This window comes from Triturus cristatus, chromosome 5_1 (assembly GCF_964204655.1).
Source record: "Triturus cristatus chromosome 5_1, aTriCri1.1, whole genome shotgun sequence".
Classification (NCBI taxonomy): Eukaryota; Metazoa; Chordata; class Amphibia; order Caudata; family Salamandridae; genus Triturus; species Triturus cristatus.
The window spans coordinates 149,538,306-149,565,767 of NC_140587.1; the positions used below are offsets into that span (position 1 = coordinate 149,538,306).

General features: G+C 46.9%; 1 protein-coding gene across 1 annotated transcript in view; it reads left to right on the plus strand.

The window, feature by feature from the left end:
- LOC146830444 (phospholipase A2 inhibitor gamma subunit B-like) overlaps positions 1-27,462 on the plus strand; it is a 323,361-nt gene that overhangs the window by 202,569 nt on the left and 93,330 nt on the right. The window lies entirely within an intron of this gene.

The following is a 27,462-nucleotide window of genomic DNA, read 5'->3' on the forward strand; positions in this document are numbered from 1 at the left end:
TAGAGAGTTGGTGACAGACAGAATTTGCATTTTATTTTTGGCAGTGTTATATAGAGGAATATATAGAGTGAACCTTTCAAATGACATAAGGGTTCTTCACAAAGGGAAACAGACTCTATGTTACATTTTGCAGCACAGGGAGCTTTGTCAATATAATCAATACTGTTTCGCCATGTTGCATGGCCAGCCGTTGTAGCCAAAAGCCACATCACCTCCCAGGTTTTCAAGCATTCAATACCCGCTTTCCAGTCTCCTGACAACAATGCCATTGTTGAACTAAAAGGCATGCATGCTGTGATGAGCACCCTGTGCGTAGCCTTTTATTATACATGAAGAAACATTGCAGTTTTAGATTATTAGATATTGTACAGCACACACTCTCACCTCACAGATTTGATGTGATGTCATGTTATAATGGAAGAAAAGGAGGCTCACTGAAATAAAAAATATTTCACTAGGATCCCACACTTTTGTCAAGCTGGGAAGCTGAACTTTATTCCAGGTTTACTAGTTTCACATTGTGCAATTCTGCCATTAGGTGGGTTTTAATGGATGAATTTTAAGCTTTCATGTATTGGTTTTCTATGTAAAAACCTTTCACTATATTACATTAGTATCTATTAATGTCCATCTTGGCACATGAGGTTAAAGCAGGCAGAAGCCCCATGAAAGCTTGGATTGTTTTGGACTTGAGAGTCAAAGAAGATCAGTGCCTGTCATCTGAGCATATGATATTGGATCTGTATGCCAATCCAAGTGCCAGCACTAGAATTATTGGCTAATTTTATCTCAAGGTAAAGCGACTTACTTTAATGCCTGCTACTTTTCCTCCCAATAATTGTGCATTTCCCTACAGGCATATGCCAAAACCAACAGAGTAAAGATTATACAGTTCAATTCTAGTACGCAGAAAGATGCTGTCCATGCAGACAAACATGTTATATTCACAAATGAGAAAGATTGAGTAATCGCACAGATTACGAAAGCACATCGTATACTGGGGCCTCATCTATACAATAAGGGTCATATTCATCTTTATGGCATGCAGCGCAGCACCGCAAGTTGCCTTACTGCACTGCATGACAGGTAAAAGACAGGAATGCATTGTATGTAATATAATGCGCATTCCTGCATTTCCCCATCACTGGTGCACAATGTGCTGTCTAGCACCAATGCAGGCACTCTTGCACCAGAATCAAAGAGGGAAATAGTGAGGAAAAAAATATTTCTCCTTGCTACACCTTGCTTTGGAAGGCTTAGCATTTCAGCACACTCCCAGGTCTGCCAATCTGGGAATGCATCAAACTCCAGGGGTTGTGCATGGGAACACCCACACACCACACATGGAACACCTCCATGGGCAGAGTATTGCAATGCAGCAATTGGTGCTGCATTGCGTTACTCTGGATTTAGCAAGCCACTCAGGACCATGCAATGTGGCCTTGCATAGCCAAATAAATAGGATTTTAGAGTTACGTCATGCAAGCACCCTGTTGCATCATGCAAAAGCAACACAACTTGTACATAAAGCCCTAAATGTGGAAAAACAAGTGTTCCCTCAAAAACACTTTTACACCCCAGCTATAAATAAAAAGACAAATCTCAAATGGCAACGGAAACCTATGAATTATTTTGGCATATACTTGGGTACTTCACAACTCCAAGGACCACATTGAAAGAAATCTAACTGATACCTGGTCTCTGAAATATATCACTAGGTTGGTTATACTACTATCGGGCCGATTCCGATGGCCGGTCGGACAGCTGTCTGTAGCCTTACCCTGCGACCGACAGGTACCCGGAGCCAGTCCGTCCTGTAGAGTAAGTACGATGCGCATAACTGCCAAAAACATGATCGACACGTAGGCTGTGAATCAAGCCCCATTCTCCGTCCGAGCCGTAACTCCCAAAGAGGAACCGTGTCGCCCGGAAGCAGTATCCATAGCAGTTTCTGGCATGACAAGTACGATGCGTACTTCCTGCGCGCCAGACGGGTCGTCACCTACGGCACGTCACAGCATCCGGAAAACAAGCATATCCGCTACGATTCGCGCCACTAATCAATACACGGCTACGAGACGGACCAGCTAGCAGCGAGTATGAGACGGAGTAACAAGCAGCGTGTACGACACAAACACATCATGAATCCCATCGCGCAAGTCATACCAGTACTCTACATCTATGACCAGATCTGGGACCGATGCCGACGGCGCAGGCGGTAAGTCAGACACCTACCACATAAACAAACAACCCGCAAAATGGCATACACACACAGGGGATCCATATCCTGGCCACTAACAACAGCCCACCATAGGGGATGCATGGCCAGCACCACTAACGCCCCCACCCATAGGGGGCCTGTTGCCCATCACTACTGCCACCCCCACCCATAGGGCTTATGTTGCCCATCACCCCTGCCACCCCCACACACAGGGGACCTGTTGCCCATCACCCCTGCCACCCCCAGCCTTAGGGCTTATGTTGCCCATCACCCCTGCCACCCCCACTCACAGGGGACCTGTTGCCCATCATCCCTGCCACCCCCACACATAGGGCTTATGTTGCCCATCACCCCTACCCCCCCACTCACAGGGGACCTGTTGCTCATCACTACTGCCACCCCCACCCATAGGGACTATGTTGCCCATCACCCCTGCCACCCCCAGCCATAGGGCTTATGTTGCCCATCACCCCTGCCACCCCCACCCATAGGGCTTATGTTGCTCATCACCCCTGCCACCCCCAGCCATAGGGCTTATGTTGCCCATCACCCCTGCCACCCCCACTCACTGGGCTTATGTTGCCCATCACCCCTGCCACCCCCACTCACAGGGGACCTGTTGCTCATCACTACTGCCACCCCCACCCATAGGGACTATGTTGCCCATCACCCCTGCCACCCACACCCATAGGGCTTATGTTGCCCATCACCCCTGCCACCCCCACTCACAGGGGACCTGTTGCTCATCACTACTGCCACCCCCACCCATAGGGACTATGTTGTCCATCACCCCTGCCACCCCCACCCATAGGGCTTATCTTGCCCATCACCCCTGCCACCCCCACTCACAGGGCTTATGTTGCCCATCACCCCTGCCACCCCCAGCCATAGGGCTTATGTTGCCCATCACCCCTGCCACCCCCACTCACAGGGGACCTGTTGCTCATCACTACTGCCACCCCACCCATTGGGACTATGTTGCCCATCACCCCTGCCACCCCCACCCATAGGGCTTATGTTGCCCATCACCCCTGCCACCCCCACTCATAGGGCTTATGTTGCCCATCCCCCCTGGCCCCCCACTCACAGGGGACCTGTTGCTCATCACTACTGCCACCCCGCCCATAGGGACTATGTTGCCCATCACCCCTGCCACCCCCAGCCATGCTTATGTTGCTCATCAACCCTGCCACCCCCAGCCATAGGGCTTATGTTGCCTATCACCCCTGCCCCCCCACTCACAGGGGACCTGTTACTCATCACTACTGCCACCCCCACCCATAGGGACTATGTTGCCCATCACCCCTGCCACCCCCAGCCATAGGGCTTATGTTGCCCATCACCCCTGCCACCCCCACCCATAGGGCTTATGTTGCCCATCAACCCTGCCACCCCCACCCATAGAGCTTAGTTGCCCTTCACCCTTGCCACCCCACTCACAGGGGACCTGTTGCTCATTACTACTGCCACCCCCACCCATAGGGACTATGTTGCCCATCACCCCTGCCAACCACACTCATAGGGCTTATGTTGCCCATCACCCCTGCCACCCCCACTCACAGGGGACCTGTTGCCCATCACCTCTGCCAACCCCACCCATAGGATGGGTGATGCGCAACACATCCAGCATACGCAAACATCAGGTATGTCCGCAAAATACATCCCCCATGACATCATGACAACAGTGTGTAGTCTGTGACAAATGCCCACACCAGTGATTATGGCTACGAACAGAAAATGTAAGTAACAGCACATGTGTGACCAACACATGAGTGTGACATAAACAAGGCAAGCATCACCATAGCACTGTGGCAATGTAAAAAGAACACCCCCTCACTGTGTAGAGCAGAAGTTAAGTGGGGGCTCACAAAATGCAGCAGATGTGGAGCATTGTGGTGATGGGGACCAAACCCCCCTCAACACAGTGACCAAAAGGTAAATGTCATCATGGTCAAAGCTGCAAATAAACAGCATGTATGATCCCTGCTCCCAACACATCAAACACTTCTGGGGCAAACTAGTGGTTGTGTCCCATACACACAGAGATGTGGTGAGGCTAATAGTGCTGTGAAAACATAACACTCTCGGCCATGTGCAGATAAGCACCACACATGGGGGCTGACAATGCACACAGCGTACAATGACACAACAGCAGAAGTGACCATCACAAAGCATGCACACATCTCGAAAATAGACACACCAATCAAAACAACATGTGTAGACTGTAGGTGTCAGCTCACAAACTCACATTCCATGCCAGCAATGGCACCCAACAACCAGGATGAATGTGTACAATGATGTGAAATGACTCACAGGGACAGCATGCAAAAACACACAATCAGCATCCAGACCAAGGCCCACAACAGCAATACCAGTGCACTGGTGCAGATGCACAAACAGGCAAACTCACACTGCACATCGGACACAAAGTGTGTGTGTGTCACAGTATCCCCAGGCAACTACACAACACATGAGGGGGGCTGAACCACAGCGACACAGATGTGGACACAGTGCCATACAAAAGTAAACCATCATTGGGACACTCTCAGTGGGCAATCAGGCGTTGGGAGATGAGAGGGAGCACAACAGACACATGTGACACAAGCTGGAATGAACACCAACTAACACAGCAAGAGACTGACAAACAACACCACTACCCCCAGGGAACAGACAGTGGGGTGACACAAGCATGCATGACACCTCCACTGTGATGCTAAAGGCAGATGTCATACAAACTGGGAAACCCAGACATGTGTCCTGTGCCACAAACGTACATCACACATACACAAACACAAATCACTCAGCATGGCCCCTCATCCATGGACAAACGGGAGCTACGGGACCATCCATGCAAACATTCACATCAGTCCACCATCAACACCACACACCTGAACTGCAACAATGTGTATCTGTGAAGTCCACATGGACAGGTGACATTGCCCATGCACACATGACAAACACAGGAATGTTGCCAGGAACTTAGGTGCACACACACATCACACAAGGACTGTTTACAACCCTGGGAAATGACAGACACACTGCACAGTATGCAGTACATGGCCATGACCTCAAAGGTCATGTGACCTTCAGAATCCCTGCCACAGTCCCAGGACTATGCAGATGCCAAGGAGGAACACAAGGCACCCATGCTGACACCTGCCAGCATCGCTGCCGTGAACCCGACAAGTGGGAGCAGTCACACACACATACAAATGTCTCAATCACTGAAAACTACCACCTATGGACAACTACATGATATTGTGAACAAACAAGTGCCTTGAGGAACCCTGACTGTGTCCCATCTGTGTCTGACAACATCATCAACACTCAGAACTGACAAATCACAATGATGATACACCAATTAACAGTAGTGAGTCATGCACCCACACATCTGGTAGCCCATTGGAAAAGTAGTGGGATTAACCCAGTACCACTCAGCAAGGATCAACAACAGGAACATATCAAGGGAACACTGTCTGTGTATGAACAGGGATGTGAACACACACACATGCACATACAACACACACCATGGGCCCAGGCCATGTCACTGGACAACACACTAACTTGAGGGGACACAACTCCTGTGGGAGGGCAGCTGTGCCAAACATATTCACCGCAAGTCCCACTCATTTCTGCAGAACTCTTGGTCAGTCAGCCATCAGTTACCACACAATGAAGGCTCTGGTCACAGCAGCCTGGGTATGGGAGTCTCCCCTAAGTCAGCTGCACATACCCCAAATATATGTCTAGCAAGTTGCACAGAGGACCCAGTTGCTCCTATTACAATGATGCCCACACCTGTAGGGCCAGTAGTGATGAGCACGAAGTATGTTGAAGTGACAATTTGGACAATGGTAAGTTTTAAGACGAGCAGACTGGATTGATTTGTGAGAGTCTTTATTGTAAGATAACAGGAACAACCCCCAGATACATCCTCTGCCTGCAACCGCCAGCACTCCTCTCCTGGCATCCCCAGAATTCTAACACCATGGATACTATTAGAGGAATGCAGACCCTGTTGCTAAGACAACATTATAGGCTGCAAGATGTCAAGATATGACACATCTTCTTCCCTTACAATATAATAAGACAAGAAAAATAACATACGCACCTTTAACAATTTACCAAATTAACAGAAATAATTATAATATACATTCTAATAAAGACAAAGAATATTCAATGAGTCACATAATCACCAAGCCATCTTGGAGTCATCCGGGCACGTTTGTCCTGACATGTTTCATTGTGTCCCTTGATTATGTTGTTGTCACTATCCTTTGATGGGCAGGTTTTTACTTCTATTTAATTGCATAATGTGACACTTCGAGTATTCCACACCTTGCCATCGCTTAGCCACACACTGTTACCACAAACCTTGGTTATTCGTTTTGGTACAGACCATTTAGATAGGCCTCTTCTTTGTGTCCCCACGCTATATGTTCTTACCCAGTCACCAATGGTAAAATTGCGCACATTTCTTTTTAGTTTTTCGTTGTTTCTTTGTACATACTTATCTTGTTGCTTCTTTACTCTACATTTCAAACTCTTCGTGCACACAGGTCGTGAGAACTCCTTAAACATCCATCCCGGAGTAACCTTTGTGCCTGGTTGTCTACCTTTAAGAAGTTTGAAAGGTGATTCATTGGTTACTGAGTGGGGTGTGGTACGGTAGTTCCATAGCATTTCTTTTACAGCCTCCTTACAATCTCCACCACTTTCCTCAGCTAATTGTATACATTCCTTCAATACCCTATTAAATCTCTCTACAAGACCATTTTCTCTCGGATTGTAAACAGCTGTAGTGTGATGAGTGATGCCCATTTTGTCAAGATATGAGTTGAATTCACGATACCAATTGTGGGCCATTGTCCGTGATTAATTTATCCGGACATCCCTCTCTGCGAAAGATCTGGTCGCAGAATTCTATAATATTGCATGCTTTGATGTCACTCATAAATGCCACCTCTGGCCATTTAGAATAGTAGTCAATTAGCACTAATGCAAATTTGTTAGTTATGCCCTTGGATGAAAATGGACCACAAATATCCATTGCAACCTTTTCCCATGGTCTGCTGGGAAAGTGCGTTGAGGAAATAGGTGACTCCTCTACCCTGTGAGTTTTATCACTACACATACACTCACGTACGTATTCCTCTATATTCTTGTCCATACCAGGCCACCAAAATGTTTCTCTTGCTTTCCTCTTCATTCCAGACATGCCACTATGACCTTCATGTAGTAATTTGAGTAATCTACTCTGTAAGCTTCCCGGAACTACCAATCTGCCATTTCTACGTAGTACACCTTCCACAACAGAAAGTTCTGTCCATACTGTCCAAAACTCTCCAAATTTTTTCTTAAGTGTTGCATTGGGGACAGATGGGTTTGATAATTCAACCATTAATTCTGTACAAATGTTATCATAGGTTATGGCCTCCTTCCATTCATCACAAGATATAGCTCCTTTACATGACCCAACAACCTCTGCTACCACACAGTCATCATTGGAGTCCATGTCATTGTCATCGCACTCCAATGGTAATAGTGATAGGCAGTCAGCATTGACGTTGCGATTCCCTGGTACATATTGTAGGGAAAAATCGTATCCCTGCAATCTGTATAACCATTTGGTTATCCTGGGAGTTGCTTTTGCAGCTCCTTTGGTAGTAAACAACTCTATGAGTGGTTTGTGGTCTGATCTAATTTCAAAACGTGTGCCCCATACATAATTCCTAAAATATGTTACACCCCACCAACATGCAAGTGCTTCCTTCTCAATTACTGAATAAATAGCTTCTGCACCTTTCAAAGTGCGTGATGCAAATGCTACTACCCGTTCTTGATCCAAGTGTTTTTGCATGAGCACTGCACCTAGACCATAAGCACTAGCGTCTACTACAATCATACTTTGATGTGAGGGATTGAATGGTTTAAAATAAACCGACTTAACGATTTGTTCTTTGATGAAAGTAAAATCGTTCTGACACTCGTCTGTCCAATTGAATTTTGCTCCCTTCTTCATTAATAGTCTGAGTCTGTGAACTATATCAGCAAAGTGTCGGACCAATTTGGAATAAAATTCCGCAAGACCCAAAAAAGAACGTAATTGATCCTTGTCTTGAGGTGGTGGTGCATTAGTGAATGCATCTAATAACTTCTTTTTCGGTTTGACTCCATCTCTGGATGGAGTATGTCCCAAGTATTCAATTTCTTGTACACCAAATTTGCACTTCTTAATTCCCACTGTGAGACCTGCTTGTTGTAACTTCTCTAAAGTTTTAGTTAGTGCGGCATCATGTTCTGAACGATTGTCACCCCAGACCAACACATCATCCTGGAACACCAATACTCTATGTAACCCTGTCAACATTTTTGACATTACCCTCTGAAAAACCACTGATGCAGATGCTAATCCAAACGGCATTCTTATGAATTGGAAAGCTCCCTCCGGTGTGATAAAAGACGTGAGATGTTTAGAAGATGGATTTAATTTGATCTGATGATATGCATTAGATAAGTCAATCAATGAAAAGTATGTCACATTATTTACTGAAGACACCATTTCGTTTATGTGAGGTAGTGGGTAACGATCAATAAGGATATTACGATTTAAATCCCTCAAATCAACACACATGTGCAAATTTCCATCCAGTTTCTGCGCCAAAACTATTGGACTAAGCCATTCCGATGACTCTATTGGTTTTATAATCTGGGCCCCACATAATCTTTGCAATTCTAATTTTAGTTTTTCCCTCAGGGTAAAAGGTACACTCCTTACTTTATGAACACATGGTACATTATGTGCTTTAAGTATTATGCGGTGTTCAAATTTTTGTAAACAACCTAATTTCTCACTAAACAATTTTGGGAATTTAGTACACCATTTAACAGTTTCCGCATCCTCAGTGGTTAAAACTTGTTGTGGGTGGTTTGGATTTAAGGTGATTCCCAATTTTTTTTGTTCGTACCACCCCAACAATGCTCTTCCCCTTTCCACCACATATACTTTGCTTGTGGCTGTCCTACCTTTGTGAGATAAGGTACATTCAAAATACCCCAACAGTGGAAGTTTAACTCCACAGTATCCTACTGGTTCCACATCAGGAATTTTAAATTTGTGACTTCCTACCTTCTCCCATGCATTTTTGTCTATAATAGTGTACGGAGAGCACGAATCAGCCCAGACAGTTATTCTGGCGCCATCAATTCCTAAATCGCATTTGGGCGGATTGTAAGTTTCAGATACTTCATTTATAACATTGTCACATATGACCATTATTTCTACCTCTCCTTCATTTTCAGAGCTATCATTCTCAACATTCTCATCTATAGCATTCACAGGGTGCTTCCATTTTGAGTTGAATACAGATCCTGCTTTACACATGTGTGCTAGGTGACCCACTTTTTTGCATTTGTAACATTTCTCTTTGACTGCATAGCATTTTTCAGAATCTGTGGTGTGTCTTGTGCTACCACACCTGTAACATACTTTGTTATATTTCTGATTAATATGTATTTTGCTACTGTTGTTTTCTTTCTTATTACTTTGTTGTTTTTTTTTTTTCTCTACCGCACACACTTTGGCTGTGCCCGATTTATCTGAACCTAATTCCTTAACATATTTGGAAGTGTTTTCAATTCTTCTTGCTGTTTCTATAGTTTTTTTTAAGGGTTGGGTCATTCATATCTAGTAGTCTCTCTTGAATTTTTATGTTACTAGTTCTATTTATAAATTGGTCCCTTATAATTTCTTCGTGAAGATCTCTAAATCTACATGTGGCTGCAAGTGTCCTTAGAACAGAAATATATTGTTCTACAGTCTCTCCCGGTTATTGAGATCGAGAAAAGAACTTGTGTCTTTCCACTACTATGCGGGGTTTTTCCCAAAATTTTCTTCCAATGCATTTTTTACATTGATATATTCATCACTGAGGCTTGTTTCCTCGTACTGTATCTCTATTACATCACTTTCATCTTTATTTTCGCTATCATTGGTTTTCTCTTCAATAACTATTTGCCTTGGAATTGTACCAATGGTTAATGTTTTTAAAACTTTCCTACCTTCTATACCTAAATTGTGTTTTAATATTGCCACTTTTCGGGACGCTAGGAAATCCTCACCACCAATAGCTTCTAGGTAAGTTTAGAAGAATTCTATCCAATCCTCCCAAGGTAAAGTGGGTTCTCGGGGGTTTTGTAAAAATTTGGGCGGAGCTACAATAGATGACATATCCATAATGCTAGTGTTGATATCTGTAATAACAAGCAACTTGGTTGCGTGATCAACCTATAATTTGTATTTTACATTCACTTCTTATATGATACTCTTAGGTATAAGTGTACTCCTATAACTTTAGCTGTAGTTAACAAATGTACAGATTAAAAAAAATCACACGTTTAGTAAGAAAGTTAAATGATGTTATGTTGTTAATAAAAACAATAAACTAACAAAATTGACGTAGCCACCGTCGTCTTCCGTGGTTCACAAGTAGTACCTCCCTTCAAGCTGTGGTATACAGTGTAGACGGTTGAATTGTGGTTTGATTTGGCATTATGCTGTGTCCGCTAGGGTATTTCTGTCTAATCTCACAATTGTTTATTTTTTTTTGCCAAGTATTCCTCACGTATATATATATATATTTTTTACAATGTTCTCTCTCACTTTGCCTCCGTGAATGCGCTGCAGCGTGTGTGCTGGTTGTTATGGCAACCTCGTGTTGTGTCTACTGAGTGCTCGATGACTCATACGTCATGACGCATTGCAGACGCGCATTAGACGTAGGGAAAAGGAACAACAACAATGCCGGTGCTGCAGATCCCTCGTGACTTGTATCCATGGTAGCAATCCAAGATCATGGCCAAAGATTACGTTTGAAGGTGAGCACGAGTAGCATTCACTGTTGTGTTTTAAAAAAAATATATTAACGCTTATGTGATTTGGCTGCCACCAGATTTCCGGTTTCTTTTGTGAAATGGCGAGTGCGACGTCAATCACTGCGCACTCCACATACAACTCTTCCAAAACAAATACGCGCCCATAAAGGCTGTGATCCAAAGTGCCAACGCCGCTGTCCCAAATCAACGCGCAGCTTCACAACTTGTCCTCCAGTATGCACAGTCTCGCTTAAAATTTGTCCTGGTTGAATGCGCATTGTTTTTTTTTTTGCACAATTCATTAACTTAACTAGATCTGTATCCGCTGTATATCGCTTTCACTGTTCATTCAGCTCTCACATAGATTTTACAATGAAGCTCTGTGGAGTTGCTTTGTCAGGGCAGACTTCTTTCTTCCCAACACACGTAATGTTCAACACATCACAATGCAATTTAGTTTATAGTCTTATCTAGCACGGTAATTCCATTCTCATTTGAAGATGTCCTCACCTTTAAGACGTCGTCAAAACTTCGCAGCAGGGAAACGCGGTGCTAATTAATCTGTTGCTTTCAGTTCGTCTGGGGGTTGATGGTTCATAAATTCTTTTTGGTTCAGTCTGCTTTAAAGAAATAGATCCCACGCTCTTCGCCACTTTTAAGACGAGCAGACTGGATTGATTTGTGAGAGTCTTTATTGTAAGATAACAGGAACAACCCCCAGATACATCCTCTGCCTGCAACCGCCAGCACTCCTCTCCTGGCATCCCCAGAATTCCAACACCATGTATACTATTAGAGGAATGCAGGCCCTGTTGCTAAGACAACATTATAGGCTACAATATGTCAAGATATAACAGTAAGCACATCATATGTGCAGGGGTGCAAGCCACAGATGTGACCATGGCAATGAAATGCTCACAGAGAGATGTACACAAATAGTTGAACCAGACACACCCAGGTAGCTGCAAAGGATGACATGGATACCCACCAGAATAAGATACATATCTCATGGACCACAGGGAGTACCTCACATCAACACATCAGTATGCAACATTGTAAACCAAGCATTACATGTGCAAGGGCATGTAAAACAACATCAACATGATGTACAGCTAAATCAAGTTCACAGGAACAAAGTAAAAAGCTTTATTCAGCATATGAAAAGTGAAACGTCTGTTCCAACAAAAGGCCAATGGCCAGTCCATGTCCAAATGGCAAGGAGTGAACTAGAGTGACAAATTCAGTATATGAAATGCTAAACGCCTGTGCAACCAAAAAGCCAATGGCCAGTCCATGTCAAAATGCCAAGGAGTGAACTAGAGTGACAACTGTCACACCTTGCTTGCCTGCACTGCTAAGGACCGGGGTCATCACCTCGGAGGGGCATACATGGGGGCAGGCCAGGCACCACAGAGACAGGATTAGGGCACAGCAGAAGGAGGCAGTGAAGAGGTGGGGGATCCAGGCGAGACACTTGCAACTGAAGTGGAGATGACTGAAGTGGTGGGTGCTGTCACAACTGTGGGGCACAAGTCAGATGGGGTGGGTGCCGGCACAACTCCAGTGGGCAGGTCAGATGGAGTGGATTGGCCCACCACTGCAGTGCCCAAGTCAGACGGGGTGGTCGTGGACTCCAAAGCAGTGCCTACATCCATGGGAGCGGAATGGGGGACAGGTGAGGTCTGCAGGGCAGGGTGTGGGGACACGGTCCCCACATCAGTGGCACCAACTGTCTGACCAGGTGTGGAGGAGCAAGTGCTAGGGGGGGATGGCCTTAGCATTTTGGGGATGGTGTATCTGTGTGTGGGGGAACCCGGGGCTGGGAGTGGTGGGGGAACCTCTGGAGTTGTGGCCTGGGAGATGGAGGATGGAGGATGGAGACTTTTGCCTTGGAGCTTCGTGCTGGTGGGGGGCTCTTGCTCTTCTTGCGCCAGGGGGACTTGCGGGTGGGCGTCTCGGTCTGACTGCGCCTGGGGGAGGGTGTCCGGGTGTGAGGGGCACTCCCTTCTGTGTGTGGGGACTTCCTCTTCCCCTTGTAATCAGAATCTGCTGGGTCGGTGGGGAAGTGGCCAAGGTCACAGAGGAAGAGCTTCTGGGGGGATGGGGTTGCAGGTGAGGCAAGGGAAGGGGTCTGGGAGGGACAGGTCTTGGAGGACTGTGGAGTGGTTGTGGATGACTGTGTGTGTGTCAGCAAACCCGCGCCTGTGAGTGTGGAATCAGTCCCCTGCGCTTGCTTGTGTGCATGTCTAGCCCTTGGTTTGTGGGTTTCTGTGCTTTGGACAGGTAGTGTGCTAGGAATCGTGGGTGGTGCAGGGGTAGGAGGGGTGTGGGACTGTTGGAGGAGGGACACTGCTGCCGTCAGGGAGGAGGCCACGGACTGGTTGGTCCTCTGTAGGGCAGACATGCCCGAGGAAATGCCCTCCATGAATGACACCAGTTGTGTCAACAGACCTGTGTGTGCATGGAGGACCTTCAGCATCGACGTCTGCCCTACATGCATCTGTCTGAGTAAGTCCACAGACTCCTCACTCAGGGCAGCAGGGAGCACAGGGGCAGGGGCTGCGGTGCCTGGCACAAAGGAGACATGCTCACGAACACGGGAGCCCACATGGACCTCTGGGATGGGAGCCGATGGGAGGGGGGTGGTGGTGGTGGTGGTGGCGGGGACAGCCTCACTAGCTGGTGTTTGGTGGCTGCTGACACCCGCCTCCACAGGGGAGTCATCCTCAGAGCTGCTGTGGCCTTCAGCTGGGGTGGATGGTGCTGAGGACTCCTCTGTGTGGCTCAACTCGCCCTCCGTGCCACTGGGTTCACCTGACTCCTCTCCTTCTGTCCCTGTAAGGCTCTGTGGCTCCTCCTGGTCCGTGGAGCTGTCCCCTCCTGTGGCCGTGGATGTATCTGGATAGGAATAGGAAGTAGCAGAACAACATCAGTCACCTGCACCAACTGCACACACCACAGTGAGTACATCACATCACAGGGCAAGCCCTGGCATCATCAGCTGAACACAGCTCAAAGTGCCAACACTGTTTAGGATGAGACAAATGTCATTCTCAGCATCAACCATGGCACACATATCCCTCCTTGAGTTTCAGGCATATGTCCGTTGCATGTTGGATGCTAACACACCAATGTGCCAACATGCACCACCCACACATTAGTTGTACATGCAAGTGAACATGTAGGAGTATGTCACTAGACCCACAGCACATCTCTTGCGACTGACTCAGTACAGGTGTCCGGACGAAGGGATGGGCAGAGACTAAGTTCACATGCTTGGGATGCATGCCAGCAACACACACTATGATGTACTCATGTCCTGATGGGCAAGGCCACAATGGGGTGCATGGTTCACACTTGAACACAACGCAGGCTCACTCATAGCAAGTTCAATGCCATGGCACTGGGATGCCCTGAAAGTCAGTCAACACTGTCTCCTGTCACAGGGGCAGGGCATCCAGACAACAACAATATGCACTGACTCACAATCCTAGCTCAGGGGTAAATCTGACTCTGCAGATGACCGGTGCACTTGCCCATCCCATGCAAACAACATATCCAGGACCCAGAAGACTCCACATCATGCAAATCATTCATGTGAGTCTCAACAAACACAAATCCATGTACAATAACACATCACAGTCTGCCATGCATATAACCCAGCTGCATGAGGGACAGAGTTGCATACACCATTGTCCGCTGTCAGATGATCACACACCTATATGTCACACAGGTCTTGTCTCCCACAGTCACATTGCAGATGTCATGCTGACCCTCAGAATCATGGACAACCCAGTTGTCCGTAGCAACAAGCCACACCCTAATGACACAGAGGCACACACCTGAGGGCACATGTCACGAAGCACAACCTGCGATTTCATACACAGGAGTAGGATTACAGAGTGTTTCTGAATGCCCTTAAGGGGGCATGACTGGGCAGGACTAAGTGAAACAGTGTTTTGCTCCGGACAGTAGTCAGGTGGCTAGGCAATTGTGGCATACTTGATATACATACTCCTGATGCCCAAAAATTGGAGTCCCCTGCTGCAAGGTTTTGTTTTGAATACCCCAGAAACATGTTGCGAGTCTGACCAGCAATTGGTACACATCTCAAGGGCACACACAGTTCACATGTCAGATCTCAGGCATTGTGTAAACAATTGAACCACCCATGAAACACACAACAGAGTCACAGGAACTGATGCTGACTGGTACCTGATACACAGCTGACTGCAGGGACAGTGCCCTAGTGACACAAGCAGAAGACTGTAGGGGCCACACTTGTGGAACAGATGAGGAGGGTGCATCACACAGATGAGGGACCTGATTTTGGAACTACGAGACCTACGTCATGTGGAAGTGTGACACGGACAAAAGACTGCTATTTGCATGTCAGACATAGTACACAGATCAGGCATGGACTTACCCCCTTCCTGCTGCTGTCTGGCCTTCAGCTGCCTATCCAGGTCCGGGAAGACCACTGCCAGTATCCAGAACATGTGGGGAGTCAGGGTCCGGTGTCTGCCCCTCCTGCGTTAAGGTGACAGCTTCAGCTGGACTCTAGCTATCCTCCGGGTCCAGCCCCGAAGGTCCTGCCACCTCTTCTGGCAGTTGCGGATGTGGCGCTTGTAGACCCCCACAGAACGAACAGCTCGGGCGATGGTCAGCTAGATCTCCTGCTTCTGGTGGGCATCATCCTGTGAGGATGACAAAGTGAAAAGTACATTAACACACATGACCCAGATTTGTGCAGCACACAATTGGATATACATGTCATCATCACAAAGGGAAATAAATTACACAGGTAGTGCAACCATGGGGAATGAAAACTCACATGCATGTCTGACATGTTAACAATGCCTGGATAGTTTAAGCTTGCAATAATGTACTTTAGCAGCAAGAAAACTATTCATTACATGTACCTACAAACTTTGGTGGATGAAAGTAGTCAGTGAGAATGCTTGCCACTGCTGTACACACTGCTAGTACTGCTAGTCATACAACATGCATAATTAGGAAGGCAGTGGACAGCACACTCACCTGCTCCCCTGGTGTCCCATAGAGCTTTCTGTACTCTGGAAGGAGCCCGTCCAGCAGGGCCTGGTTCTCCTCCTCAGTGAAGGATGGGGTCCTCTCCAGTGTACGTGCCATAGCAGGAGCCAGAGGATGCAGACACAGCACCAGTGGTAGCAGGGATGTGGTCCAGTAGCATGTAGTGCAGGCAAGTGAGCTCCTTGGGGGCCATCCAGCCTTATATCTGTGCTGCAGAGGCAGACTCTGTGCCATGTGTCCCAAGTGATAGGTCCAACACGGTTGCATTCTATGAATCTGGCCAATCCATTTAAAAGTACGACTCGTCCACGCCTTCTGCATCGTTCAAATCTTCACCTTCATGGAACACTTGAAATTGCAACATTCTTGTAGGCATCCAACTGAATTTCCAGTGCACAACTCGTACAAGTTTTGAATCCGCATCCGTCTCCATGACAGTCCTGAGCCAATGGGTGCACCCGGGTCGTTCAACTGACTGTACAACGCGTATTTTGAATATACACATGCACCCGTCTCCATACGATTCAATGGCCAAGGCGTACGCCTGTCTCGGACCATGTTTGTCCGACGCGTATGCATGATAGTCACCCACGTCGGACCTCATTGGATTCAATGACAAGGCGTACGCACGGCTCGGACATGACCCGTGCAATGCGTATGCATTGTCACCCGCGTCGGACCTTATTGCATTCAATGACAGGGCGTACGCACGGCTCGGACATGACCCGTGCAATGCGTACGCATTGTCACCCGCGTGGGACCTCATTGCATTCAATGACAAGGCGTACGCACGGCTCGCACATGACACGTTCAATGCGTACGCATTGTCACCCGCGTCGGACCTCATTGCATTCAATGACAAAGCGTAGGCACGGCTCGGACATGACCCGTACAATGCGTACGCATTGTCACCCGCGTCGGACCTCATTGCATTCAATGACAAAGCATACGCACAGCTCGGTCATGAACCGTGCAATGCGTACGCATTGTCACCCACGTTGGACCTCATTGGATTCAATGACAAGGCGTACGCACGGCTCGGACATGACCCATGCAATGCATACGCATTGTCACCCGCATCGGACCTCATTGCATTCAATGACAAGGCGTACGCATGGCTCGGACATGACCCGTGCAATGTGTACGCATTGTCACCCGCGTCGGACCTCATTGCATTCAATGACAAGGCATACGCATGGCTCGGACATGACCCGTGCAATGCGTACGCATTGTCACCCGCGTCGGACCTCATTAGTGTGACTATTAGACGGATGCAACACACATATACTGGTCATGGACAACTGCACACACCTGCCACACTATAGCATTGGCCACACAGTGTCCCATGGCATGTGAGGCTGCATTCCCTGGGTGTTTGAGGTGGCCACATGTGTTTTTTTGGCTGGCACTTTGTGCAGCCACTCCCAGGCTGTGCACGTGTACATGGGGGCAGAGTCCTTTGTGTGTTGTGCACATTAGCACTGTGATGTGCAATTGGACAGTAATGAGAATGAGTGAAGGCCACAGTGTCAGGTTGGATATGTTTAAGACATGTCACATACACCCTGAGTCCTGGGGGTGATGGCATGTACGTCAAAGTGAGACCTGTAGCCCCAATACTGTTGTGCATGTTGTGTCTCAGATGTGTCTGATCACATGTTACCAATGGGTGAGAGTCTCCACATCCATGTGGTATATGCATCAACCTTGATGGGCTGTGTGTCTAAGAGACGTACATGTAGGGCCGGCATGACCAACAGTGGCCACTACCTGTGGGACTTACGCTTGCCTTGTGGTGTGTATGTGCTACGCCATGTCCATTGCTGTGTTGTGGGTTTCTGCATGGCAAAGAACTGTGATGCCTGGGATACATCAGGCCTCAATTGTCACTGGGGTGTGTTTTTTGAACGTTGCAGCAGCACATAGGTTGGGTGACACAGCCAGATGATTGGCCCATTGCACTACATGGCACTCATGTGGACATGTGGAATTGAGATGTGAGGCGGTGGTCTGGTAGGTGACATATGTGTCCATGCCCACCAGCACACACCTCAGTACATTGTGTAATGTCATGAAGTAGCATGTGATAGTGATCGTGGTCATGGCCACATGGGTGGATGTACTGACAATCTTCCTTTGTGCATCTCTGTTCTGCAGGGCACCAGCTGTCCATCATCCGTTCCCAGACATTGCAACCATGCAGGAACGCGACTGCATCAGACGGTACCGCTTCACCAGGCCACTGATTGAGGAGTTTGCGGAGCAGTTGGCGCCACATCTGCTACCTGGCCGGACATACGCTACAGCACTGAGCCCAGAGGTCAAGGTGATGGCAGCCCTGCACTTCTTTGCTATCGGTACCTTCCAGTACATTGTGGCTACTGTTGGTGGTATGTCGCAAACGATGTTTAGTCGGGTGCTACGCGATGGGGATGTTGCAATTCCTCGACCTGTATATCAAGTTCTCGAGCCAAGATGAACTCCCTGAAATTAAGGATGCCTTTTATACACTGGGGAGGATGCCAAACGTCATCGGATCCATTGACGGGACACATGTTGCCCTGATACCACCACAGGCACATGAGCAGGCATACCGTAACAGGAAGCACTACCATTCGATCAATGCTCTGGTGGTCTGTCTTGCTGACATGTTGATCACACATGTGTGTGCATGGTTCCCTGGTTCGGCGCACGATACCTACATTATGAGGAGTAGTCACATTGCAACGCTGATGTCACAGATGCCATCTCAACGTGCCTGGCTTGTCGGCGTGTACTGAATGTTTCTCATTGTGTGTGTTTGTCAGTGTTGTATTCCGCACTCTTACAAAACTCAGCTACTTGTTCATGTTTGTGTGTGTAGGTGACTCTGGATACCCCAACATGCCGTGGTTGCTGACACCCCTCAGGAACCCTGTGACACCAGACAAGCTGCGCTACAATGAGGCACATGGTCAGAGCAGGAGGGTGATTGAGCGGCCATTCGGCCTCCTGAAAAACCGCTTTCGCTGCCTGGACAAGACCGGAGGGGCCCTCCCATATGAGCCTGCAAAGGTGAGCAAAATAATACTGGTCTGCTGCATGCTACACAACATGGCGGTGCGGAAGGAGGTGCCTCTCATCCAGGATGACGATGACGACGACCAACGTCCGGCACCTGTGGAGGATCCCGGCCTGGGCCAAGATGCCAGTGAAGATGAAGATGATGGTGACGTCCGCTCCCAGCTTATAAACAACTTCTTCACCTGAATGTGAGTTTCCAGGGTTGTTATGTGAATGTATGGAGGTAGCCTTGAATGTGTTGAGCCAGCTCTGTTGCTGTCTGAGTGTGTCTGTGTGCCACTTGACTGGATGCGTGCTGTGATGTGTCCATTCAGGTGCTGTACACACTGCTAGTACTGCTAGTCATACAACATGCATAATTAGGAAGGCAGTGGACAGCACACTCACCTGCTCCCCTGGTGTCCCATAGAGCTTTCTGTACTCTGGAAGGAGCCCGTCCAGCAGGGCCTGGTTCTCCTCCTCAGTGAAGGATGGGGTCCTCTCCAGTGTACGTGCCATAGCAGGAGCCAGAGGATGCAGACACAGCACCAGTGGTAGCAGGGATGTGGTCCAGTAGCATGTAGTGCAGGCAAGTGAGCTCCTTGGGGGCCATCCAGCCTTATATCTGTGCTGCAGAGGCAGACTCTGTGCCATGTGTCCCAAGTGATAGGTCCAACACGGTTGCATTCTATGAATCTGGCCAATCCATTTAAAAGTACGACTCGTCCACGCCTTCTGCATCGTTCAAATATTCACCTTCATGGAACACTTGAAATTGCAACATTCTTGTAGGCATCCAACTGAATTTCCAGTGCACAACTCGTACAAGTTTTGAATCCACATCCGTCTCCATGACAGTCCTGAGCCAATGGGTGCACCCGGGTCGTTCAACTGACTGTACAACGCGTATTTTGAATATACACATGCACCCGTCTCCATACGATTCAATGGCCAAGGCGTACGCCTGTCTCGGACCACGTTTGTCCGACGCGTATGCATGATAGTCACCCACGTCGGACCTCATTGGATTCAATGACAAGGCGTACGCACGGCTCGGACATGACCCGTGCAATGCGTATGCATTGTCACCCGCGTCGGACCTTATTGCATTCAATGACAGGGCGTACGCACGGCTCGGACATGACCCGTGCAATGCGTACGCATTGTCACCCGCGTGGGACCTCATTGCATTCAATGACAAGGCGTACGCACGGCTCGCACATGACACGTTCAATGCGTACGCATTGTCACCCGCGTCGGACCTCATTGCATTCAATGACAAAGCGTAGGCACGGCTCGGACATGACCCGTACAATGCGTACGCATTGTCACCCGCGTCGGACCTCATTGCATTCAATGACAAAGCATACGCACAGCTCGGTCATGAACCGTGCAATGCGTACGCATTGTCACCCACGTTGGACCTCATTGGATTCAATGACAAGGCGTACGCACGGCACGGACATGACCCATGCAATGCGTACGCATTGTCACCCGCATCGGACCTCATTGCATTCAATGACAAGGCGTACGCATGGCTTGGACATGACCCGTGCAATTGTACGCATTGTCACCCGCGTCGGACCTCATTGCATTCAATGACAAGGCGTACGCATGGCTCGGACATGACCCGTGCAATGCGTACGCATTGTCACCCGCGTCGGACCTCATTAGTGTGACTATTAGACGGATGCAACACACATATACTGGTCATGGACAACTGCACACACCTGCCACACTATAGCATTGGCCACACAGTGTCCCATGGCATGTGAGGCTGCATTCCCTGGGTGTTTGAGGTGGCCACATGTGTTTTTTTGGCTGGCACTTTGTGCAGCCACTCCCAGGCTGTGCACGTGTACATGGGGGCAGAGTCCTTTGTGTGTTGTGCACATTAGCACTGTGATGTGCAATTGGACAGTAATGGGAATGAGTGAAGGCCACAGTGTCAGGTTGGATATGTTTAAGACATGTCACATACACCCTGAGTCCTGGGGGTGATGGCATGTACGTCAAAGTGAGACCTGTAGCCCCAATACTGTTGTGCATGTTGTGTCTCAGATGTGTCTGATCACATGTTACCAATGGGTGAGAGTCTCCACATCCATGTGGTATATGCATCAACCTTGATGGGCTGTGTGTCTAAGAGACGTACATGTAGGGCCGGCATGACCAACAGTGGCCACTACCTGTGGGACTTACGCTTGCCTTGTGGTGTGTATGTGCTACGCCATGTCCATTGCTGTGTTGTGGGTTTCTGCATGGCAAAGAACTGTGATGCCTGGGATACATCAGGCCTCAATTGTCACTGGGGTGTGTTTTTTGAACGTTGCAGCAGCACATAGGTTGGGTGACACAGCCAGATGATTGGCCCATTGCACTACATGGCACTCATGTGGACATGTGGAATTGAGATGTGAGGCGGTGGTCTGGTAGGTGACATATGTGTCCATGCCCACCAGCACACACCTCAGTACATTGTGTAATGTCATGAAGTAGCATGTGATAGTGATCGTGGTCATGGCCACATGGGTGGATGTACTGACAATCTTCCTTTGTGCATCTCTGTTCTGCAGGGCACCAGCTGTCCATCATCCGTTCCCAGACATTGCAACCATGCAGGAACGCGACTGCATCAGACGGTACCACTTCACCAGGCCACTGATTGAGGAGTTTGCGGAGCAGTTGGCGCCACATCTGCTACCTGGCCGGACATACCCTACAGCACTGACCCCAGAGGTCAAGGTGATGGCAGCCCTGCACTTCTTTGCTATCGGTACCTTCCAGTACATTGTGGCTACTGTTGGTGGTATGTCGCAAACGATGTTTAGTCGGGTGCTACGCGATGTCTTGGAGGGGATGTTGCAATTCCTCGACCTGTATATCAAGTTCTCGAGCCAAGATGAACTCCCTGAAATTAAGGATGCCTTTTATACACTGGGGAGGATGCCAAACGTCATCGGATCCATTGACGGGACACATGTTGCCCTGATACCACCACAGGCACATGAGCAGGCATACCGTAACAGGAAGCACTACCATTCGATCAATGCTCTGGTGGTCTGTCTTGCTGACATGTTGATCACACATGTGTGTGCATGGTTCCCTGGTTCGGCGCACGATACCTACATTATGAGGAGTAGTCACATTGCAACGCTGATGTCACAGATGCCATCTCAACGTGCCTGGCTTGTCGGCGTGTACTGAATGTTTCTCATTGTGTGTGTTTGTCAGTGTTGTATTCCGCACTCTTACAAAACTCAGCTACTTGTTCATGTTTGTGTGTGTAGGTGACTCTGGATACCCCAACATGCCGTGGTTGCTGATACCCCTCAGGAACCCTGTGACACCAGACGAGCTGCGCTACAGTGAGGCACATGGTCGGAGCAGGAGGGTGATTGAGCGGCCATTCGGCCTCCTGAAAAACCGCTTTCGCTGCCTGGACAAGACCGGAGGGGCCCTCCCATATGAGCCTGCAAAGGTGAGCAAAATAATACTGGTCTGCTGCATGCTACACAACATGGCGGTGCGGAAGGAGGTGCCTCTCATCCAGGATGACGATGACGACGACCAACGTCCGGCACCTGTGGAGGATCCCGGCCTGGGCCAAGATGCCAGTGAAGATGAAGATGATGGTGACGTCCGCTCCCAGCTTATAAACAACTTCTTCACCTGAATGTGAGTTTCCAGGGTTGTTATGTGAATGTATGGAGGTAGCCTTGAATGTGTTGAGCCAGCTCTGTTGCTGTCTGAGTGTGTCTGTGTGCCACTTGACTGGATGCGTGCTGTGATGTGTCCATTCAGGTGGTGTGTACTCCACAATAGGGTAGTCCTGCTAACTAGTGTTTGTGTAGGTGTTTTGCAACATGTTTTGTTCATGTGTATTGCATTTCTCTCCTGTTCGTCTGGGATTTTGACTGTATTTTGTCTGTCCTTCCCAGGGTCCTTTGCCTGGTGTGTGGTCAAAACTGACCCCCAACACCCAGAAGCCAACACCAGTGGTGAAGTTGACAATTCCCATCAACTGATGTACCACACATCCCTGGACTTCCATTCTCCAACACATTGTGAGCATGTCTCCACTGTTACGTAGAATTACCGTGCAACTAATGAAGGCAGATGGTGCAGGGGTAAGGAAACCAAAAGTACTACTAGAAAATAACCATCTGCCTACAAACTAGGATTATATATGCGCCCAATAATTGGGTCAGAACAATATATGCAACACAAAACCAAAGCTGACAATGGAGCAAACAAGCAAAATTAGAAACAAAATGTAAATTACAAAATGATTTATTTAGGGTATAATAATCCTACAAAGATACCTCAATTTATATCAGTTTTAGCATAACAAAGAAATAAACACATAATATAACAAGAGTGATATATAGGTCCCACAACGAATACTACACAAGATCAAGCATACCATCATTTATACACCCAAACATAATCATTTATTCAGCATTTGCTCATACACAACAGTTTATAAAAAAAAATGTATAAAATCATCAAAATGCAACAAGATCAATAGGTCTCGTGTTTGCTCCCAATGTTCAAAGGAGGCAGAATTTCCAAATGAACACGGGAAGTTTGGCGCCGACGCGCGTTTCGGTGTCCAGCCCAGGGGGGGCTACACCTTCATCAGGGCCATAGATGTATAAATCGTGTGGAACATATGAATGCACCTACAAGGGTCAACATGCACAAAACAACTTTTAAAAATATATTCAGTTTATATATACTTTAATTAGCCAATTCGTGTTGTATAAAGGGAAGCAAAATACAGAGAGATGAAACAGGTCATTGATTGAATAGTATATAACCATAGTCAGCCAGGGTCGTGTCCAAAAAAGGAAGGATGACGAGATAAAGGATATGAATAAAATCAACAAAGTGCACCTAGTACACCTGGAGAATATAACGGAGTACCAAGTATGGAAAAGATACCCAAATCAACACCTGTGAAATGAATAAAAAGTGAACAAAGAACCCAGATCCAGAATCAGGGAGTAAAATAAACCCCAACACCTGATAGCGAGACTCAATACCTTAGCTATGTAACTTGCGTCCCTTTTTAAACCATTTGATGGAGCAATTATTGAGGACACATTCAACTCAGTACCAACTACAGATCTAAAAAGAAATGTATGTCAATAGGAATAAGAACATTAATAAATAGCGCACCACAGACGGAGCTGCAAGAAAGAGCTAATAAATGAATCGAAACTGGATAGCTCGAAATATTCTAAAACGGTAAAAGAAACAAATCATCAATGAACAAGAGGTTTGAGGATAAGAATAATAACAGGATGAACCAATATGTTTAAATGATAAAATCAAGGACTAAACAAAAAAAGGGGGGGTGGCCGGGTTATAAGGCATTCCGAGTTAGAATCATGAAGTCAAACGACGAGAAATCGTCTTAAGGATATAAAGAGTGCCGGCCAAATACAAAAAGCTCAAGACTTACCCGGGATAGTCGAGAACTCAATCAGAGGATGAAAACGTCACAAAGATTTCACGGAGAGATACAAAGCACTCCACAAATACAGGTTCGTCTCAGCGGGCCGATGGAGATAACTGAATTTAAATCCTCTTTTTTTGAAAAAACAGGGGAAGCGCAGAATACATATCTCTCGAGTGCAAGCAAGCAGGAAAATGACTAACATCCAGCCGCCAGGGTAGCACGGCGGCCATATTGGAACAGGACAACCAAGGATTTACACAAACCAGGGATTAATGAGCATTTTTTAAATAAAAACACCCAAATGAAAAATCCCATGATAGTATAAACTAAGGCGATAGACCTAATTACACCAGGGGTAATCAAACTTAAAAGGAGGAAGAGTAGATAATGGAAATAAAGAACTCATCCATAAAGGATCAAAATGGTATGGACTTATGTGATCGCATTTTCCCAGGGACAGATTTCATTAAGGCCTTTAGTTACAGAATTCAGAAAATAGATCCAAAAGACTTCTCTCTTTTTTCTGATATTAACGGGGTCCTTCCCCGTGGGGGTTCTGATTTTCTCCAAAATGGACCATTTCAGATCGAATTCCGTGTGACCACAATCAATCCAATGAGTAACCAGTGGGGCTGAAACTCTCTTGGTGCGAATATTGGACTTGTGCTCTCCCATTTTGGTTCTACATTCCCTGCCAGTTTCACGGATGTAAACTAAGTTGCAAGGGCAAAAAATGACATAGATGATGTTGGAGGTACTGCAATTGGTCAAATCAGGCAAAGATATTTTTGGGTCATTAATGTTAATGGTATGCCCTACGATAGCATTAGGGCAGGCCTGGCAGGAGCCGCAACAGTGATTCCCCTTTATGGGTGAAAGGCCAGTAATGGATTTCTGGAAAAGTGGGGGATTACCAGCAATTTTTCCTCTAACTAAATAGTTTCTGAGGTTTTTATTCCTCCTGAACGCAAAAAGCGGCTTGGAGAATTTATCACAATCATCCATGTTCAACAAATACCATAATGAGTTTATGGTTTGTCTTATTTTGTGATTGATGTTAGAGTGTTTAGTCACACAAATCAAGCGGTCTAGTTGTTTTTCCTCTTTCTGTAAAAACATAGAGTCGCGGTTGTAATATCTAGCTCTTTTGAAAGAATTTTTAACCAATCTATGCAGGTATCCCCTGTTTAGGAGTTTATCCTTCAGAATGTCAGCTTGATTAAGGAAGTCCTTCATTTCAGAACATTTTCTCCGGAGACGGAGAAACTGGCTGAAGGGGATACTTTCCTTCTGACAACGAGGATGATAACTTCCAAACTGGAGAAGAGTGTTTTTCGCACTAGGTTTGGTAAATAAAGAGACAAAAAGTTCGCCATCTCTGTGTTCAATCCAGACATCAAGGAATTCAAGTCTACAGTTGCTAGAATGTACCGTAAATTTCAAATTCTCATCTGCTAAGTTGATCCATTGAATGAAGATGTCTAAAGAAGTCTGGTCCCCCTTCCAGATGAAGAAAATATCGTCAATGAAGCGGGACCAGGCACACACATTTTCATAGAAGGGAGCCATTTCATTATAGATGTTTCTTTTCTCAAAAAAGCCCATATAAAGACAGGCTACGCTCAGCGCACATTCAGCCCCCATGCGGACTCCCTGTATTTGTTGGTAATAGCAGTTGTTAAACTCGAAATAGTTTTCAGTCAGTACAATATGAAGACATTGGAGAATAAACGCCGCATTGGTAATCTCCGGTTCTGAGGATAAAATCTCTTGAAGAACCGTCATGGCTCCTTCTTGGGGGATATTGGTGTAGAGGGACTCCAAGTCCAAGGTGACTAGGAGTTCCCTGTCCTTGAGATAACCCATCTTCTCAATATTAGAGATAAAATGGCCAGTGTCTTTGCTCACGAGAGGTGTTAAAAATTGGTCCACATATTTTGAAAGGGGCTCAATGGCTGATCCAATAGTAGACACAATGGGTCTCAAGGGTGGATCAAGGACACTTTTGTGAGTTTTTAGGACCCCGTATATGATGGGCAATCGGGTGTGAAATGGCGTGAGGAATTCAGCTTCCTTAGAACATAGGTAGCCTTCATCGACAGCAGTTTGTACCATCCTCAGGATACGATGTTTGAGTCCAGGCTCAGGGTTCATAGTAATGCGTCTATAATGTCTGGTGACTGACAATAGATTGTTCATTTTTTCGATGTATGTCGGGGTGTCAAAAATGACAATCCCCCCTCCCTTGTCACAGGGTTTTATAGTCAACTGTTCATTATCTCTAAGCTGGTGAAGGACAGTATTTTCTACCATGGGGAGATTACAAACAGGTTTGGGGACATGTTTCATGATTCTTTGTATTTTAGAAATAACCGTCTTCTCAAAAATTTGAACCTCTGGTCCCAGAGAGTCTAAGGAAGGGGTAAATTCAGATGGAGGCCTCAATCCCGAACGGTTGTCAGTGGTTTCAGGGGCTGGTCTTGTCAGAAAAAAAAAATGTAATCTTATTTTTCGAAAAAAAGAATGGAGATCTTTCATAAGTTCGAACTTATTAAAGTTCACAGAAGAAACAAAAGAAAGGCCCCTAGATAGCAAGGTAGTAGTTTCCGGGGAGATGTCAGTAGTGGATAAATTAAATACAGGGATGTTGGTTATCTTTTCCAATATTGCTGTTGCCTTGTCTGAATGTACATCTGAGGTTGGCTTTGATCCTGATAAAAGCCCCTTTGGGGGTTCGGGTTCTGGGACGAAAATTCCCTCTGCGATTCCCTAAAAAACGATTGGACGTGGTGGGTCTTTCAAAGGG